Source organism: Pongo pygmaeus, chromosome 7 (assembly GCF_028885625.2).
Source record: "Pongo pygmaeus isolate AG05252 chromosome 7, NHGRI_mPonPyg2-v2.0_pri, whole genome shotgun sequence".
Lineage (NCBI taxonomy): Eukaryota > Metazoa > Chordata > Mammalia > Primates > Hominidae > Pongo > Pongo pygmaeus.
In genome coordinates, this window is record NC_072380.2 from 64,401,396 (window position 1) to 64,421,686 (window position 20,291).

The window sequence follows — 20,291 nt, forward strand, 5'->3', positions numbered from 1 at the left end:
TGTGAAAAATATTTGAGGCCTCTTCAGTAATCAAAGAAATACAAATCTAAAAAGAAGACAGTATTTTTCACCTACCAAGCAAGAAAGATTTTCGACCTAAAATTCCAAGGTTTTCAAACCAAGAAAAAAGAAATAAAATATATAAAGAAGTAAAAAGTACTTTAGAAATACTAGTATAAACAAGAATTTTTCTCTTTCCATAAAACATTTATTCCATAGCTCCACTGAAAAAAAGGAATTGACAGACCTAGAGCCAAAAGTACCCACAGCACAACAGGCGGTGAAAAATTAACATTAACCAAAGAAAGGTCTGGCCTTTGCCCTTCGCTACTGGGAGGTGATCTCTAGGCCCCTGTAATGTCCTAACAGATAGAACTGTCTTTGTTTGCCTCAGGGCTTCAGTCATGTCAGTGTAGCAACGTGACTCATATATCAGTTCAGTTCTGACCTCCAGAGGAACTACTGACTAAAGACATTGGTCTGACCTCCAGGAAGGGCTAGAGACTAAAGGTCAGTCATGTGGACAGTACAGAATCAAGCCCTAATAAAAACTCTGGACACCAAAGACTCAGGTGAGCTTCCCTAGTGAGCAATACTCTGTGTATATTGTCACACATTGTGGCCAAGAGAAGGTAATGCTGTCTATGACTCCACCAGCAATGATAGCCAGAAGCTCTGAGTTTGGACCCCTTCCAGATTCTGCTCTCTGCCTATTTTCTTTTGCCTGATTTTAATTTTTGTATCCTTCTCTTATAATAAAAGTGTAATTGTGAGTATAGTGCTTTCCTTTGTTCCCTGACCTGTTCCAGTGAATTCTCCAAAGAGAGGGTGGATATGGGGAACCTGTGAGTTTGTAGTCAGCTGGTTTGAAGTGAGGGTGGGTTCTGGGCACCGCCAAACTTGCCACTAGTATCTGAAATGAGGGCAGTTTTGTGGGACTGTTCCTTCTAACTGTAGAGTTGGCTAACCTCATTGCACACTCATACTATGTTTTTTTTGTTTTGTTTTTGAGACGGAGTCTTGCTGTTGTCGCCCAGACTGGAGTGCAATGGCACAATCTTGGCTCACTGCAACCTTTGCCTCCTGGGTTCAAACGATTCTCCTGCCTCAGCCTCTCAAGTAGCTGGGATTACAGGCACCCACCACCATGCCCGGCTAATTTTTGTATTTTTAGAGAGACAGAGTTTCGCCATGTTGGCCAGGATGGTCTCGAACTCCTGACCTCATGATCCACTCACCTCGGCCTCCCAAAGTGCTGGGATTACAGGTGTGAGCCACCATACCCGGCCTACTACGGTTTCTAGAAAGAACCTTTGGAGAAGTGGCTAATGCTAAATGTCTAAAGTAGAAAATGTACCAATCACATAAGCCTGGAACATCTTAATATGCCATAAAGCAAGACAACTAAAAAAGACTAAAGAGATTAGGTCAAAAAGGCAAGGAAAACAACTTTAAAAGGCTTCTACTGCCTATGATGGGACAGTCTGAGCATCAAAAGAATGAGTACAAATAACTGAATGGCAACAACCCATAAAAATCCATGTTGCATAATGATACTCAAAAAAACAAAAACAAAAAACCTCAGTGAGCTAAGATAGAACCCATGATAAAAACTTAAAAAGCAAAGAAATGAAGCACTGTCTTTCCCATATGAAATGTATTTTGGATAGCTGGGCACGGTGGCTCACGCCTGTAATCCCAGCACTTTAGGAGGCTGAGGCAGGCTGATCACTTGAGCTTAGGAGTTCAAGACCAGCCTGGGTAACATGGCAAAACCCTGTCTCTAAAAAATATACAAAAATTAGCCAGGCATGATGGTGCACACCTGTACTCCCAGCTACTTGCAGGGCTGAGGTGGGAGGACTGTTTCAGCCTGGGGGATGGAGGATGCAGAGAGCCAAGATCACCCCACTGCACTCCAGCCTGGGCAAGGGAGAGAGACCATCTCAAAACAAAACAAAACAAAAAAGACGCGTATTTCAGTCCATTTATATGGAAAACCTCCAGCTAACAGTGATTCAAATGGACATAGCCCAAGTATAAAGTTTTCTTGCCATCCCAGACCACCTCTGAAAAAGTAAACCTGAATTTAATCAAGCATCTATATGTACCTAAGTTTTCCAGTTTCTAGGAAATATGGAGTATAAAGAAAAAGACAAACATTATGATCAATCAGCTAAATTCAGAATAAGCATTCCACAGAACAATAACTCCGTTTCTTCAACAAATGGTTTCTAAAAAAAAAAAAAAGAGAGAGAGAAGACTTTTTATAAACTAAAAAAGATGGACGAGACAAAATAAACAAATGCCATGTGTGAACTTGTTCGGATCCTGGATCCTGACTTAAAACAACTGTATAAAAACATTTTTGGGATAAATGTGCAAATCTAAATATGGACAGGGCATCGGATTATACTAAAGAATTACAATTACTTTCGTTTGGATGATAATGGCATTGTAGTAACAGAAAATGAACTCTGAAAAATTAGTGTGTAAAATGATGCCTGAGTCTTGCTTTGAACTAGTCCAGCAAAAATAAGCGAAGGAAGGAAGGCTGGAAGGAAAGAACAGAATTAGCTGGGCTGTAGAAAGGTGAGACTGTCAAAATGTTGGTACTTATTAAAGCAAGTGAGATGGCTATATTAGGTTCACTGTAACATTCTCTCTACTTTTGTATATGTTTGCAAATTTCCATAACAACACACTAGAAAATGTATTATTTTAATCACATTCAACATTCATATTACAGGTCGGAATGTACTTTAAATAATTATGATGTTTCTGGAAAGCAACTGGTGTTTGTGGAGGTAGGTAAGCAAAGGTTTTATAAAATCACATTTCCTTAAGCCAATAACTGTACCATGAAATCAATTTTAGGGAAAAAATTTGAAATATAGTTAAAACACATACAAGACACTTTCCTACATTTATTAGTAAATATTTGTCTACCCATTCTTTTATTATTCATATTTTAAGACAGAATTTAAAATGTTATGGATAAAAATTAAAAATTTGATTTATTTATATTTTTTAAGACAGGATCTCATCATGTCACCCAGGCTAGAGTATAGTGGCGGGATCACAGCTCACAGCAACCTCACAACCTCCTCGGCTCAAGCAATCCTCCCACTTAAGCCTCCCAAGTAACTGGGACTACAGGCATGCACCACCATGCCCAGCTAATTTTTTGTATTTTTTTGTAGAGACGGGGTTGCTCCATGTTGCCCAGGGTTGTCTTGAATAGAAATTTTAAAATATGAGAGAATAACTTTTTTGTTTTTAGATGGAGTCTCGCTCTGTCGCCCAGGCTGGAGGACAGTGGCGCCATCTTGGCTCACCGGAAGCTCCGCCTCCCGGGTTCACGCCATTCTCTCGCCTCAGCCTCCCGAGTAGCTGGAACTACAGGTGCCTGCCACCACACTCAGCTAATTTTTTGTATTTTTAGTAGAGACGGGATTTCACTGTGTTAGCCAGGATGGTCTGGATCTCCTGACCTCGTGATCCGCCCACCTCAACCTCCCAAAGTGCTGGGATTACAGGCGTAAGCCACCGCGCCCGGCCAGAGAATAACTTTTAATAAGCCTAACAGTATTAATAAAAACAGTATATGTAATGGTTTTTGTTTTTTTTTTTTTTTTTGAGACAGAGTCTCGGTCTGTCGCCCAGGCTGGAGTGAACTGCAACCTCCCCTTCCCGAATTCAAGTGATTCTCCTGCCTCAGCCTCCAGAGTAGCTGGGACTACAGGCGCCTGCCACCACGCCCAGCTAATTGTTTTGTATTTTTAGTAAGGCAGGGTTTCGCCATGTTGGCTAGGCTGGTCTGGAACTCCTCACCTCAGGTGATCTGTCTGCCTCAGCCTCCCAAAGTGCTGGGATTACAGGCATGAACCACCGCACCCGGCCTTCAATATGGTTTTTTAAATGGTCAAAAATAATGCAGAGGAAAGGAAAAAAATCTAACCCTAAGCTAACCCTAACCCAAAACAATTAACAAGTGTCTGTAGGTACTGAATTGGTAATACTCCAGTAAAACATTTAGCTGCTGTCAGAATACACCACCCTCCTTGGTTATAATCTGACCTAAACAGAAGGAAAAACAACTGACTGCAGAGGAAGAATTTAACAGACCTGGTTAAAATTCTTATTCTGCCACTTACAAGCTGGGTGATTTTAGAAAAGAAATTTACCCTAACATTCAATTTTCTTATCTCAAAAGTAGAGATAACATCTTCCTCACAGGGCTATTGTAGGGGATATCTATTCCTCAAAATTTACAGGTCTAAAGTAACAAGAATAAGGTCTAAAGTAAAGAATGAGAAGCAGATGGAAGTATAGCTAAAACAAGATTGGCCATGAGGTGATGATAACAGAATCAAAATGATGGGTACATCATAGCTCATTCTTCTATTGCCTATCTTTCTGTGTTTTTGATTCCCGTAAGAATTATAAAAATACGGCCGGGCATGGTGGCTCACGCCTGTAATCCCAGCACTTTGGAAGGGAAAGGCAGGTGGATCACTTGAGGTCAGGAGTTCAAGACCAGCCTGGCCAACATGGTGAAACCCTGTCTCTAGTGGGAAAAAAAAAAAAAATACAAAATTAGCTGGGCATGGTGGCGCATGCCTGTAATTCCAGCTACCTGGGAGGCTGAGGCAGGAGAATCACTTGAACCCGGGAGGCAGAGGTTGCAGTGAGCCGAGATTCTGCCACCGCACTCCAGTGAATCTCTGTCTCAAAAAAAAAAAAAAAAAAAGAAATATACATATATATATAAATACAAAAACAAAAGAAAGCTTATAGAACAATCCCAGTGTTTCCGCACCCACACAACAGGATAAAAATGTCTGAATGATGCCAGGAGCTGTTTCACCAAAGCAAGTCCATTTTATAAATGGCTACTATAAAGAACCATGTCTACTCTAATACCTACCTACCGGCACAGTGCCTATACAAGAGCTACGTGCATGCTAGAAATTACCTATATAATCCCCTCCCATAATTCATGCTACACAAAAAACTTTAATTTTTCCCTCTACCTATTTCTCACACTCATCTTTTCTCATATTGATGGGAAGAGGTAACTGAAACACTCTGAAGGCAGTCTTTTACTGTGGTAAGACAGAGCTGAGAAAATTTTCTTTCCCACTATGTCTCAAAGAAAATCAGCAACATGCTGGGTGCATTGGCAGCACCCTTGGGAGGCCAAGGCAGGTGGATTGCTTGAGATCAAGAGTTCCAGACCAACCTGAGCAACATGGTGAGACTCCATATCTACAAATATACAAATATTATCCAGGTGTGGTGACGCACACCTGTAGTCCCAGTTATGGGGGGGGGGGTGGGGGCGCTGAGGCAGGAGGATGGCTTGAACCTGGGAGGTTTGAGGCTGCAGCAAGCAGAGACTGTGCCACAGCACTCCAGCCTAGGCAACAGAGCAAGACTATCTTTAGAAAAAAACGAAAAGAAAAAAAATCAGCAACATGTTCTTAATTAAGTGTGGACTAAGCATATCTTATTGGTCACTGGCATATCTTATTTGCAGCCAATCCATTAACACGAGCAGAACATACAAGCAATGTCTGATATGACCACCCTGTATCCATGGCAAGGCATAAACACTAAATAAAGGGAACACAGAAACAATTGCCAATAACGAAAATTAGTTTCCTGTAAGTAAACACGTATACACAAAAACAAATTGCACCAACATCTAACCAATATAAAGGATATTCAAGGTTTTCTTATTCTCAGACTACACTCTCAATCTCAATGTTTAACAACAATCACTACAGGCATGAAACGTGAAATCTTTACTTGAATTGAATTTCCCTGGACCTGTCACTGCATTAAGAGGGAGGTTGACCTAGGTGACACCCAAAGTGCCTAATTACTAAAGATTCTACAAGTAAGTTGTATAAATTGGACTCTCAAGCCAGTTGTTTAGGGAAACAGACATAACTGGTCTCTTTCTCAAAGGGCTGTACAACCTTATGTATATAACAATGTGTGAAGGACTAGATCTTTTTTTTTTTTTTGAGATGGAATTTTGCTCTTGTTGCCCAGGCTAGAGTGCAATGGCGTGATCTCAGCTCACTGCAACCGCCGTCTCCTGGGTTCAAGGAATTCTCCCGCTTCAGCCTCCCAAGTAGCTTTGATTATACACACCCACCACCACCACGCCCAGCTAATTTTTTGTATTTTTTAGTAGAGACAGGGTTTCAGCATGTTGGCCAGGCTGGTCTCAAACTCCTGACCTCAGGTAATTCACCTGTCTCGGCCTCCCCAAGTGTTGAGATTACAGGCTTGAGCCACTGCGACCCGCCAAGGGAACAGATCTATACAACAACAGTAAATGGAAAAAGGAGTTTGATTACTCCTTTGCCTGAACACTCTGATCCAGTCAAAACAAGAGGATACTGACCTATTTTTGCTCACAAGGATCATTACTTCCTTTTCTTCTTTTCTTTTTCTTTAAGAGATGGAGTCTCTCTATGTTGCTCAGGCTGGTCATGAATTCCAGCCCTCAAGTGATCCTCCCACCTTGGCTTCTCCAAGTGCTGGGATTACAGGTGTGACTCACCATGCTTGGCCAGATCATCACTTTTCTGTCACTTAAATCTCTTGATAAAGCTGCTTGATCTCAAATTTTCTCTTCTTTACTTTAGCTCCTATACCACTAAAGTCTTCTTTAAAAAAAAAAAAAAAAAATCACTTTTTTTTTCTTTTGAGATGGAGTCTAAGTCTTCTTTAAAAAAAAAAAAAAAAAATCACTTTTTTTTTCTTTTGAGATGGAGTCTCACTCTGTCGCCCGGGCTGGAGTGCAGTGGCACAATCTCAGCTCACTGCAACCTCCGCCTCCCGTGTTCAAGCAATTCTCCCTGCCTCAGCCTCCCAAGTAGCTGGGATTACAGGCACCTGCCACCACACCCAGCTCAATTTTGTATTTTTAGTAGAGATGGAATTTCACAATGTTGGCCAGGCTGGTCTCGAACTCTTGACCTTAGGTGATCCACCCACCTCGGCCTCCCAAAGTGCTAGGATTACAGGCGTGAGCCACCTTGCAGAGACAAAAAAATCTATTTCTATCTTGAGCTGTTATTTCAACCCTGGATTATTAATCTTTATGTGGTCATGTAATAAAGCTGGTCAGATTTTAATTGAAATATATGGTTTATAAAATTAGTTAAATACTCTGTATGGGTACCAGGATGAATAAAATATACCTATTCATGCTAATGTTTTAAATTCTCTTATTAAAAGAAATATCACATGACCTATATAGACCAATTTTGTGTAACCTAAGTCAAAGTTATAAAATTCTACTGAATGAATCTTCTCCAGAAGATCCATGAGCTGCATGGCTTTATTATCAGGGAAAGAAATGTAGATAAAACAGGCCAGGCACAGTGGCTCATGCCTGTAATTCCAGCACTTTGGGAGGCCGAGGCAAGTGGATCACTTGAGGTCCAGAGTTCGAGACTGCCTGGCCAACGTGGTGAAACCCCATCTCTACTGAAAATACAAAAATTAGCTGGGCGTGGTGGCTGTCGCCTGTAATCCCAGCTACTCAGGAGGTTGAGGCAGGAGGATCACTTGAACCCGGAAGGTGGAGGCTGCAGTGAGCCGAGATCATGCCACTGCATTCCAGCTGGTTGGCAGAGTGAGACTCCATCTCAAAAAAAAAAAAAAGAAAAGAAGAAGAAAAAAATGTAGATAAAACAATAAAACAGCTTTCTTCATCAATACATGTCTGTCTAAATTTCCATTCTCTAATCTGTAAATGGGGATATTTATCATACCTACCTCATATGGCTGTTGCAGAAAAAAAAAAAAAGAAATCACAGTAAATATTCCCAAAATGTTCTCTAGGGACAGGAAGTAACTCTGTGACATAACACAAAGCACTCAAAAGCATCTGTTGAATAAACAGGGTTTCATAAGCAAATGTACTCTTGGGGTTCTAGTAGAGTACTCTAAGCAAATGACAAAGCAGAATCCAAATAGTAACTTAGTAACAGAGAGAGATCACATGCAGGTAGCTAATTTTCACCAGTTTCTTTATCAGCCAATGTGTTCCCAGTATCTTATATTAAAAAAAAAAGAAAGAAAAGTAATCAACTTGGTTTAATATGTTTTAACATCATATATGAATAAGCACTCCTTGGTTCCACATAAAGTTACTAAGTATGTGTATCCTCTCTTCCACTTTATTCCCATTAAGCTATCTAATTCAAATCTTCCTACTGCATATCTGGCTCTAACAATTACCTATCTGAGCACCTACTACCTGCGGATTCCATCTCAGATAACACCACCAACTACATAATCTTAGATTCTTTTAATGTTTACTTCTCCCCAAACTAAAAATGCTTCATAACTTCTACTCAAGTATAAATTCCTTAGACTGACACTCCACTATTTCCTTTATTTGGGTCCCTACATGAAGCTCCATACCATTTAGGCTGATCTCCTGAAATGAGGTGCATGGATACATGGATTTTCATGCCTCTACTCATGTCATTCCACAGCTTCCATTATGTAACCAAGAATTCACAAATATTCTGTCGTAAAGTCTTCCTCAATGTACTGGCTGTCAGTGGTCTTGTTCCTGAAGTACTGACAGCCCACACTTCAAATTCCAACTATTCAAGTAAGTGTTGGTATTCAGAACATAAATAAATGCCCTGCTACACTTTTTTGCCACTTGCCAAATAACTTACATCGCCCAAGCTGTATTGCAAATGGCTAAAAAAAGTTTTGGTCATGACATATTATACCTGAATACCTAACATACTACCTAGAGACAGTAAACAGTCAATAAATGTTTGAGGTTAAAACCATGGATAAGGACTATGACAACCAAAACTGTGAAATCAGAAAGTTGCTCAAAGAGAATCCACAGGAACACTGTCGCTATTTATTCACAAGACTGTATACTTTATGTTACATACTCCTATATGCTATCAAAATAACATGATCCCATGAAACTGAATTCTCTCCTTTGTATGCCACAATTGTTAAAAAAACATTCAGCAAAAAGAGACATTAGTAACCAAGTACATATTTGGTCACCCTGAAATAAAACATACTTGGAAAGAAATAAGAGACCTGGTTTTTAGTCCTAGCTTCACATCTTTACTCCTGTGATTTGAGGAGTTATCCAATTTCTCTGAATCTCAGTTTCCTCATCTTAAAACATAAAGGGGTACACTAGATTATTCTTCTGATCTTCTATAAATAGTGAAATCATACATTAAACATGAGTCTAACACACTGAACAAATACTAATTTTAAGAAACTTATTGTGTGCTAGTGCTGAAGAGTAATAAAAAGCACATTACCTGCCTTCCAAAAAGTCCAATAATACTAATATGAAGAGAGGTATGCAAAAGTTAGACTGAGAAAGAACGGACAAGAATTCACACAAAGGTGACATTAAAAAAAAAAAAAAAAAAAACCAACACAAAAGTATATGTAAAATCAAGTTCCAACTAGAAACTGACAGTTTACCCTCACTGATCACGTTACTAAAACTTAAGAGGATAAACTTAATAAACCAATGATTTCTTTTAAGAAAACAATCATTAAAAGGAGCTAATTCTTTTATTAACTTGCAACTTTGGGAATGCTTATTATGTACATGTCCCCCTAATTTACGTAAAGTCCATTAAATCCTGTAAGTGGGTTGAATCTCTATGATCTAGAACTAAAGTTATTGCATGTAATTGAAGTAAGGTACAAACATAGAAATCAACTGCTATTCAAGGAATTATAAAGTAACTTTATAAGCCTTATAATAAGCCTAGTACATAACTATTACTTTTCACCAAATAGTCATGATTTCGTAAAATCTGACTTGATGCTCATTTTATATAAAGTCCTTCTTAACTTTTATAAAATGAAACCATATTTAATACTACACAAGTTAACACAAGCCAATTCTAAATTAAAAGTAACAGTTAGTAACTCAACAATTGACACAAGATTTTCTTAAATTATTTGACCCTCTGCTTAAACAGTCTTTAGTTTCTGCCCACTAAGAATTACTATAAACTGCCTACCATATATATTGAGACTTCGTAGGAGAGAACAATTATCAAAACATGTCAAATATACTCATAACTCACACGGTAGTTAACAAGTTAGTAGGAATCATGGTACATTAATAAACATAATGCATGAAACTGAACAGATCCAAATTGATCTTTATACATGCATACATGCACATGTATATCTATACAGTAATAGTGGGATTTCAAATTGGGGAGAAAGGATCAACTTTTCATGCAATGGTATTATGACAAATGGCTATCCATAGCATGAAGAAAAATAAACTATCTGGAGGTACATATTCACTAATGAGAACTAAAACATCAACAAGGTACCACTTTTTACCCTTCAGATTACTACTGATGATTAAAATGAGTGCTAAGTGTTGACAAGATTAACAGTGGGTCCACTGGCACATTTCTGACAAAAATATAAACTGGTACAACTTTTAAGGGAATTTAATCTGGCACTATGTATCAAAATTTAAAATGTACAAACCAGCAATTCTACTTCTGGGAGCAAAGAATGAAACAAGTGTACAAAGGTATATATATGCAATGATTTTCATTATACCATTACTTTTTAAAATGATCAATGGAGGTTGGATAAATAAATTATGCCTATAGTCCTAGCTACTCAGAAGGTTATGGCTTGCTTGAGCCTGGGAGCTGGAGGCTACAGTGAGCAATGATGGCATCACTGCACTCCAGCCTGGTGACCCAGCAAGATCCTCTCTCTAAAAAAATAATAAATTATGACACAACCCTATAAGGTATCAAATTTTAGACATTTAAAAATGTTTTGATCTATACATATTGATCAGTAAGAAAAGCAATTTACAGTATATATTATGTGATTCTGTTTGTGGATTTTATTTTTACAACGAATGCAGTAGGACATATGTATATGCAAGCACTTAAAAAGTCTGGATCAATTTAATAGCAATCTTTTTAACACTGGCTATCTCTGGATGCCAGACTTTTACTTTCTCCCAGTTCTTTTAAAAATCACATTTATAATTAGAGGGGAAAAACACTTATATCCTTAAAAAAAAAAAAAAAAAAAAAGGTGACACCCTATACATTACAAAGAAATAAAGAGCCTGAATTTGTTGCACCAAAAGAGTTAGTCCCACCAAGAAAGCAAGACAAAGATTCCCATCTGCTTTCCCTATTTCAGTCCCAATCTGAGGTCCTAGGGGACTCCCATTCTAAATATAGCCTTCCCTAAATGGTCATTCATGTTTAGTCTTCCAACTGTTATCTTTTTTTTTTTTTTTTTTGAGATGGACTTTCACTCAGTCACCTAGGGGCTGGGTGCAGTGGCGCGATCTCTGCTCACTGCAGCCTTCAGCTCGTTGTAGCCTCCGCCTCCCAGGTTCAAGAGATTCTCCTTTGAGGGGCCGAGGTGGGCAGATCACGAGGTCAGGAGATCGAGACCATCCTGGCTAACACAGTGAAACCCCGTCTCTACTAAAAATACAAAAAATTAGCCGGGCGTGGTGGCAGGCGCCTGTAGTCCCAGCTACTCAGGAGGCTGAGGCAGGAGAATGGCGTGAACCCAGGAGGTGGAGCTTGCAGTGAGCCGAGATCACGCCACTGCACTCCAGCCTGGGCTACAGAGCGAGACTCCGTCTCAAAAAAAAAAAAAAAAAAGAGAGATTCTCTCTCCTCAGCCTCCAGAGTAGCTGGGATTATAGGCACCCACCACCACACCCAGCTAATTTTTTTTGTATTTTTAGTAGAGACAGGGTTTCGCCATGCTGGCCAGGCTGGTCTCAAACTCCTGACCCCAAGTGATCTGTCTGCCTTGGCCTCCCAAAGTTCTGGGAATACAGGCATGAGTCACCACGCCCCAATTGTTATCTTTATGTAAACATAAGAGGGAGAACAGAACTGTGAAAAGAACATGAGATCTGGAATCAAAAGAAGTATATTCAAGTCCTGGCCCAATGTGACCTGAACTGACTTCACCTAACAAGTTTTTTCATTTGATTACAAAAAGGAAAAAGTACCTGTCTCACAGGGTTGTGGTCAGGTTCTAACGAATAATCTATACATACGTGGAAGTTATGCAAACCATAAAGTGAAATACAAACATCAATTACTGTTATTAACTAATCCAGATCTCTGTTCTGAGTTCAGAGCTAGCAGTAACTGATGCTTCATATTTCCAACTGGAAATCCTACTGTTACCTCAAACTCAACATGTCTAAATTTAAATTTGGTGCTTTTCCTTTAAATCTATTCCCTAATTTATTCATTGTCAATAAACTATCATTCTACTACTGCCCCAAACTTCAGTTATTTTTCTTTTTTACAAACTTTCCAAAGTGACAATGGACCAGGCTTCAGTTATTTCTGTCCAAGTCCTACCCATTTTTTCCTTTCTAATCCAACCCTTCATTTTCCAATGACATAACCCTTACTTAGGAAACTGCAGCCTCTTCTGTCTTTAAATCTCTATCCGGCTTCAACCCTTCCTAAATACTCCCTACCAGTTACAACCAAGGTAGTCAGGCTGCTTCCCTCAAATATCTTCCCTAGCACCTTACTGTTGCCTACAGCAGGGCACAAATCTGTAGTTTCTTTACAGCTACACTCTCCTTGTCACCTCTGGTTCAGTACTCAGACAGTTTCACTTAATTGTACTATCTGCCCACCTCTCTTAGCATGTGAATTTGCCAACTTGATATAGGTGAGGTTAACATAAAAATGACAGACTTAAAATTTACTTGTATTTGAATACCATCTACCTCACTGAGGCTGAGGTAACCTCTACATATCAGTTGACAATCTATAAATTGCAACGATACCTTTCACAGAGATGAGAAGGATAGCAATAATGTATTTCAGAGTCCTTTACGGTGCTAGGAATATACTAAAAGCTTTAAAAATGGTGGCAATTATGACTTTAATTAAACTCCAGCACTCAAGAACTTCATAATTAACCCCAGTTTATTTTTGTAGTAGCATCATCAACTACTCCCTTACATGACAAACCTATACCCTCACTTTACATACTCCTGCCAGGTAAAATACCCCCATCTTTGCTTATCTGAATTTTACTCATCTTTAAAAGTCAAAGTATTGCCGGGTGCGGTGGCTCACGCCTGTAATCCCAGCACTTGGAGGCTGAGGCGGGTGGATCACGAGGTAAGGAGATCGAGACCATCCTGGCTAACACAGTGAAACCCCGTCTCTACTAAAAATACAAAAAAAATTAGCCGGGCATGGTGGCGGGTGCCTGTAGTCCCAGCTAACTCGGGAGGCTGAGGTGGGAGAATGGCGTGAACACAGGAGACGGCGCTTGCAGTGAGTTGAGATCGCACCACTGCACTCCAGCCTGGGCAACAGAGCGAGACTCCGTCTCAAAAACAAACAAACAAAAGTCCAAGTATTGTCCTATTACCACTTCTGGGAAGTCTTCCCTTACCACAGGTGGCCTACAGTATTCTTTCTCCTTTCTCTGAATTTACAGAACTCTTAAGTAGTTAATATAAGGTAGCAGAAATTCTCTTATCTGGTGGGAGAAAACCTCTCTCTCATTATGAGGACATCTGTTCCTCCTAAATCCTCCTGGGATACAGTCAACTATAAATGAAGGGGAGAAGAGAGCTGTATTTTAAAAAATATTGATCCGACAGGGTGGTGGACATTAACTCCATTGATGCAGTAGCCCGTGACCCCTCAATGAAGGAGAATTGCTAATAATTGCAGTTTACAGAACTAGGGATCAGGCAAAATTATTTCCAATCATCTTTTCTCTCTGAAGCTTTTAGTCCACTTTATATGCCACCCAGCACTTTGGGAGGCAGAGGTGGGCAGATCACCTGAGGTCGGGAGTTCGAGACCAGCCTGACCAACATGGAGAAACCCCATTTCTACTAAAAACACAAAATTATCTGAGTGTGGTAGCACATGCCTGTAATCTCAGCTACTCAGGAGGCTGAGGCAGGAGACTCGCTTGAACCCGGGAGTCAGAGGTTGCGGTCAGCTGAGATCGTGCCATTGCACTCCAGCCTGGGCAACAAGAGTGAAACTCCATCTCAAAAAAATAAATAAAAATAAAAATATATTGATCCCACTGCATTTGTTTCCAGATGTACAGGAATAACAACTGAATCCATATATACCCATATTTGAGGAAAAGAACCAGAAAGTATCTCACATACTCATTAAAATTTATCCAACTTATCAACTGGAGATTTACAATTTTCTCTTGAGAGATTACCACCACGATGATGAAGTCAATTATCCCAGCCTTATTGTCAACTATTCTAATACAGTCAAAACTTAGAATCAGGCCAGACACAGTGGCTCATGCCTGTAATCCCAGCACTTTGGGAGGCCGAGGTGGGTGGCTCACTTCAGGCCAGGAGTTCAAGACCAGCCTGGGCAACATGGTGAAACCCGTCTACTAAGAATACAAGAATCAGTTGGCAGTGGTAGTGCATGCCTGTAATCCCACCTACTGGGAGGCTGAGGTGGGAGGATCATCTAAGCCCAGGAGGCAGTGGTTATAGTGAGCCTAGATCACACCATTGCACTCCTGCCTGGGCAACAAAGTAAGACTCTGCCTAAAAAAACAAAAACAAACCAACAAACAAAACAGAATTCGCTTCCTTATATGTAAGGTGAAAGGGGGACACCCCAATGACAATCTCTGACCTTCAAAACTGGACACATTCATTATTCATCCACTATTTTGGGGGCATCTAAACATAAGCCAGACACTGCTAGGTGCCTGGAATACAAATACCTTCAAGATGCTTTCCAGCTGAATAGAACACATGAGACTTAGATAACCCTAAAGTGGACTAAAAGCTTCAGAGAGAAAAGATGATTGGAAATAATTTTGCCTGCTCTCTAGTTCTGTAAACTGCAATTATTAGCAATTCTCCCTCATTGAGGGGTCACGGGCTACTGCATCAATGGAGATAATGTCTACCACAAATGGAGTGGCTAGGTTGCCCAGGGACTGAAAACTGGGCATTAGTCTCCCCAAATCAGATGTATTCTAATCTGATCCTACCCCTTCTCTGCCAAGAAAAAGAATGAAAGATGAGTAGGTCAGGCATTTTCCTCACATTTCCCTGAAAGAAAACCTTTTTCATAAAAGTTCAGACTTCCTAAATATACGCCTTGTCTACAAACTAGACAAGCAACTTCACCAAAAGAATGAAGCGAGCATTTAGAAAGGTAGTGCCCAAAGACAGCAAACGAGGTAAAAATAGCAGAACAGGAATACTTTTAAAACAAAAATGAAAAATACTTTGGAGTACACCCTTCAGGTTTTTTCCCTAGGTGTACAGGAAATATGTGTATATTCAGGCAATATGGTTTTATAAAAATGAGGTAACACCCTACATACTACTATGGACTTTGCTTGAACTGCATAAAATAACAGAAATCTTTCTATATCAGTATATATAAATGCATTACACATTTCGGTGTCCCTATCGTTTATAAAAACTACATAAAATGCATGATTTTAGTGAAAATTTTCTAGTTGCGTTTTATTTTATAATGGAAACTAAGAGTAAAACCAAAATTATCTATATAGCAAATGTAGAATTATATAAGACAGGGAAGATGGGGAAAAAAAAGAAAATACAGAATTAGCTGCATTCTATTAAACCAAGATTATCTGTAAACATACAACCAAATTATTAAACCAGCCTGCCCAAATCTGGCATTTGCAGTAAAACAATTACTAAAAGCTGTTATATTACGGTAATATTAATAATATGGTATTGAATTAATATTTCAACAGGTATGCTGGACAGTTACTAAACAAGTATAATGTGTGGAATGTGAAGGAAAAAATGAGTGGACAGTCTCAAATCAGTGACAAAAAAAGGAAATGGATCACAATTATTTTCATCTCCTAGCACAATTACAAGCCAATAAAATACGAGAATTCAAAAGAGCAAACTGACGGGTGGAAAAAAATCATGGATGAAAAAAAAATGGGTGAGGATTGTTATTCCACAATCCTCAAAGCACTCACTAAACAGCTATGAAAGCAGAAACAAATTAGCCAAGGAAAGAGGGTACTTGGAGGCATTCAAGTACTGCACTTACAGAAAGTAATCCAACAGAACTGGAACTTTACAAAGGGATGGAAAGAAATGCCATCCTCTCAGGACCCTAAACGATGGGGCTACAGTTTACAGTCAAATTAAGTTGATTTGGTCTATAATAAATAAAGAATCAGAGACAAGTAATCTTTACATCCTTTTGTCTGTGTGAGTTAAGCAAAAACTCATAACCTAGCACTATACAATCGGCTTGGCTAGCCTTTTATCTATTCTACATCCTCAAAGTAATCTGCATTTGTCATTTACCTCCATGAAAATTTCCAGTGGTTGCCCATTTCCTATAAGTAAATATATATACATAGACATATATGTCTTTCTTGTTCACTGTTGCATTGCTGAAGCTAAAAGAGTATGCTGCAGGGGTTCAATTAGCACTTCAGGAATAAATGAAGTGAATTTGGCTTCAACTACTTTCCAGCCATGCCGGGTTTACTTGAATTCATCTGTAGACCTTTGTGAGTTAGAGCACATTAGTTTCCTTACTATGACTTCCAAACCTGGATATGTAGAGCCCCACAATCTACCATTACTAACCCCTCTCTCATACTAGTCCAGCTTCAGTAACTTCATTTTTCTTGGTATATGCCATGTATATCAGAGCCTTTCCATTTACTGTTTCTTCCACCAAAAATTCCTTTCGAGAGTCACACACTTAGACCCTTCACTTCTCTTGGGCCTTTATTCAAAAGGCAATCAGTGGCCGGGCTTTGGGAGTCCGAGGCAGGCAGATCACCTGAGGTCAGGCGTTCAAGACCAGCCTGGCCAACATGGTAAAACCCCGTCTCTACTCAAGAACAATTACTTAAACATTTTTATGTTCCTCATGTAACTAATTCAAAAACCTCACAGTGGTAAAAAGATAATAAAAGAATCGTGAAAGTGTGTTGAAAGGGACTGCTAGATTTTCACCAAAGTGTCTTAGGCCAGTATTACTACAAAAGAAAAGTGTAACTGGAGTTAGAAAATATCATTACCTGAATGAAAAAATTTTATCAGCCATTCTTTTAAAAAGATATTCAGAAGACATACACATCTGCAAAGTAAAGCATGTAGGTGCTCAAATATTTGCTGAATGTATGATTTAAAATTTTAAGTTAATCTTAAATAGAGTCTAAAAACTTTTCTCAGGCTAACATAATCAAAATTTAGGTTCAAAATTTCGAAAACAAAAGTCTTGTGTCCTCTGCCTTTATGAACTTGATTTGCTAAAAGTAAATCTGCCATGCATCCTGATCTTGTGTTTGGCAGCAAGAGCCAAAAAAAAAAAAAAAAAAAAACTCAGGGACAAAAGTACCGCTTCATTGTCTTCCCCGTCGTCCAATAACAAACATATAAAAGATTAGGTACATAAATAAGCATATCTTGATTACCATAAAAAGTTCAAAATAGACTAAATAAAATTACTTTAAAAACATGAACTGCGTCAATATCCACTTTCCATCAACAGAGGTTTCTCAACATAAGCATTATGTGCCTAAAGCATCCCTGACATAAAACTTTATCGAGGTTTTCAACACAATCACAAACACTAAAAGACATGACAGGAATGTTATTGAGAAAATATCTTCATTAGGGCCATATTCTGTTACAACAAATATAAAAGGCGAACATATTTTCACATTCCTAGCAATGGTCTGCTTATAAATCTAATAATCCAAAAAATAAAATCAGCCACCTCCCTCAGTAGTTCCTTGGTTTCTCACAGTTTTATCTGATCAGAAGTGGAAGGACCCTCTTTTTCTCGTCTATCACAATGTAATAACATTCTTGATTAAACACACAATTAAGTCTACTTAAGTCTCTTCCTAAATTGCTAACTGTCCAAACTTATATATAAATCATACAAGCTTCCCCAAAACACAAAAACTTAAGAAACTACACAATAAAATGGTTAGCAAATAGGTACACTTTAAATGTTTGCAGCAGACTTGAGAACATTCCCATCTGGCTGAATGTCTCGTAGTAACGTGACTCTTTATCAACAGTGAGCACATGAGTCTTCCTTGGCAGCCAAGTCTACACTACTTCAAGGTATGACCACACTTTAAAGAGTCATGATGGAAACGACTAGATTACGAAACCATAAACAGTAAACACAGCACATCCACCAGGCGGTGGAAGAAACTATAAAGATATTCCATTCAGAAGCTGCCATTTCTACTGTTGGTTAATGTATTTTTGCTTCTACCAAGGAAGCTGTGAAATCCGCGTGCACACCCATCCCAAATCTATCCGTGGGGCGGGGGCAGGCTGAGTCATTCCTAGGAGTAACTTTATACCGATCCTCACACTCTGGGGTCGGGACAAAGACATCATCTCTCCGTTCCTCCCATTCGGTGAGCTTCGTTCGGCCTCTGCCAAACTCCACTCTCCCGTTTCTCGAGTCCAACACAGAATTAAGGGCTGATCCCTGGCAGCGATGAGCACAAGTCAAGATGCGTCTCGGGGGATTCGGACGTCCCTCGCCCTCGGCCACTCCCGCAACTAGGCCGGGTGCTAAGCGGCAGCGCAGAGGGAAGGATCCCAAGGCTCCGGCCGAGGAAGCCGCAGGCAGCCCCGCAGCAAGAGTCCGACCCACACCTCCGGCAGCCTGGTGGAGCATCGACTCGAACCGCTTTTGTCTCCACAGGGGCTGTCGCGCCGGGAAAGCGGCCAGTGGGCAACACCTGCCGGGACGGGAGGCGCCGGGGCCCGCCGATGCACACACCTGCGCGTGGGCCGGGCTGAGGCCGACCGGAACCCTGGACCCCGCGACCCCGGCCCACCGTGCCAGGGCCCGCCGCGCGACCGCTGTGCCAGATGGGGGAAGGGGACGCGGGCGGCGGCGACACTTACCCGGCAGCGCCTCCTCCTTCGCCGGCGGCAGCAGCAGAGCCAGCGACCCCCGGCACCATCTTCCGCCGCCGCCTAGTCCTCGGCGGCGGTTACCAACCGCCCATTCGGCACCGCTAAGCCGACACAACGGCCGGCGTCCCGGGCGCCCGCCCGCCGCGGCCCCTAACTCTAGGAGGCAGGGAGGGGTCCGGGCGGAGAAGGACGCGAGCAGGCCCCTCGGCTCTGGGTCTGGGGCCGGGGGACAGAAGGCCGCGGCCTGTCAGAGCCGAGGGGCCCAGGCGACTGGGGGACCCTGAGGCAACGCCGAGGGCTCGGCAGGGCCGCGGACACCGCCGCGGCTTGGTTTGTTATTGTCGACTCCGTCTCTTCCTCCGCGGCGCATGCCGGGAAACGGCCTGCCGGGGGCGGGGCGCGCCTGGAGGCGCAGAGAGGCGTCTACGCAGGTCCGGAAGTCGGCAGCCTGCCGGGAAGGGGGCGGCCCCGCCTCCGGCTCTCGGCCAGCCGGGAAGGTTGGCTGTCCTGGCCTGACCCTAGGAGACTCCGCTGGGGCCGCCTGTTATGGTGCTAGCTGCCGTCCCGGTGCGTACTTTCCCAAGGTGAGTTTGACCTTCTTTGCGACAGCGAGTAGGCCCTGACTAAGGTCGACCCACCAAACATTGGATTGTCCCCAGGCGAAAGAGAGCTTGTCCCCCTCAGCCTGTCGCGGAGGAGCGGAGCCAATCGAGGGTCTGGTGTCCCCGTCGCCTCTCCAGGGGCAACCTGCGGACTAGGCCAAGGTCTGTAACAGGATAACGTACCAGCGCCTGGCCCAGGCGTCCCTGCCGCCACCTCTCCGCATATCCGGACCGCCGGGACTGCATGCAGCTAGCAAGCGTCCCCCTGTTAACTCTGCAAGGGTGGGGCGGCACAATTTCTCAGACCAGGTAAGGCAAGAAAACATCCAAGAGAGAAGAGAGGGAAGGCTAGGCCGATCGGAATGAAAATGTAAACGCCACAACCACGTTTTCAGCTTTACAAATACTGAATCTTGTAGTGGGTCTAGTGGGTTAGGGGTTAGCATGAGCACCCTAATGGTTGGGAGACAGTTTCAGGGGACTCTTGCATTTGTGAAGATGATCAGTCACAGGCAATGACTTGAAGCCACAAGGCTTGAATATTAAAATCTGATGAGCAGATGTTACACGTAGAATAATTACATAATAGTTTTCAAATTTCTGTTATATCCAGGAATATCTGGTATGAGTAAAAACTTGGAGGTGCCTTCTCTAAAGTCATCAGGACTTCTGAGTTGTGTTTGTAAAAA

The 20,291-nt window shown here is 41.3% G+C and overlaps 1 protein-coding gene across 7 annotated transcripts in view; it reads right to left on the minus strand.

Moving 5' to 3' along the window:
- Positions 1-19,381, minus strand: part of RB1CC1 (RB1 inducible coiled-coil 1) — a 91,867-nt gene extending 72,486 nt beyond the window's left edge. For 2 of the 7 annotated variants that reach the window (XM_054497596.2, XM_054497594.2), the window contains exon 1: positions 18,989-19,381. The gene's annotated coding sequence lies outside the window, so the exon portion shown is untranslated. Of the gene's footprint in view, positions 1-6,421; positions 6,687-18,988 lie in introns of all 7 variants that reach the window. The other 5 variants (XM_054497597.2, XM_054497595.2, XM_063668774.1 and 2 more) reach the window with 4 other exon arrangements.
- Between the last annotated feature and the right edge of the window lie 910 nt (positions 19,382-20,291).